Below are 1207 nucleotides of genomic sequence, written 5' to 3' on the forward strand. Positions count from 1 at the left end.
ATGATGAACTAACCCTAATTTTTTTTTGTGGCTTTTTCGTGGACTGTAGGTATGAAGAACAGACTCGATCTAATCTACGAAAAACTGTAAAATCTCACCGAGCAACCTGGAAATCTGATACCACTTGATAGAGGCTAAGGTGTCCCGATGTTTCGATGAGATGGTGGCTATCATTTTCTGTGGGAGTCGACCTTGACGATCCGACTACGAACGTGCGAGACGTCACGCCTTAGCAATCGCGAAACCAACTTCCGAGGGGTTATTGACCACGCCGGAGCACGATCAACCTGACCACGAGGGCCTGTTTCCTACGAGCAAACGAAGAACAAGCAAGAAACTGAGATTGCAATCTGGATATTGCGAATATAAGATGAAAGCTTTATTGATCAAGGTGGGGTTCTGTGACGTCTTGGTCTGGTCGTTGGACACAAACGAAGTACGTGAAGTTGCAGCTATGGCGAACTTTTAATCTAAACAAAACCCAAAGTCTAAACGACGCCCTAAGGGCTGTATATATGGAGGAAGAGAGGGGAATTTCGTGGCCCTTGAGGGTGGGATCCGAATCCAACCCTAACTCTTGTTTCCCCACACATACGGACTCTAAAAATAGCCTATACTTAAGTATTTCGAAATTACATGGGCCTGGCCCATTAATAAGGTGACGCAGCACCTAGAATAGCCTATGGACGAATATTATGAAGTGGCATCTTGTATATTTCGTCCATGGCTTCATGCACTCCTTATGGCGGCTTCAAAGTCCTGAAATCATCAGTTGTAACTCCGTTCTTGATCCCCTTGCGCATGCCATCAACTTCATGCGTGTTCTTGCTCCAATGTTCATCCTTCTCCAAGCTAGGCCCTTCATTTGAAAGCAAAACAAATGTATCCAATTTAGGCAGCATCATAATCTCATGAACATTAGAATCATTACCAAGAAACGAAACTACCTGGTAATTTAATTGGCGTGCGCGAGCTCTAGTAATTGGTCCAGTATATGTAACAGTAGGGGCTGTGGGTGTAACAATGGTATTGATGTCCTCATCAATGCCACAATAAAGAAAAATTACATTGAGAAATATGTTAGAAAGCATTCCACATCAAAAAATTCTTCTTTTACCATTTACCTACTCGAGGAGGAGCGGGAATTAAGCTTGGGGATGCTTGATACGTCTCCAACGTATCTATAATTTTTTATTGCTCCATGCTA

Source organism: Triticum urartu, chromosome 5A, assembly GCF_056163025.1.
Source record: "Triticum urartu cultivar PI428250 chromosome 5A, HENAU_Tu73, whole genome shotgun sequence".
NCBI lineage: Eukaryota > Viridiplantae > Streptophyta > Magnoliopsida > Poales > Poaceae > Triticum > Triticum urartu.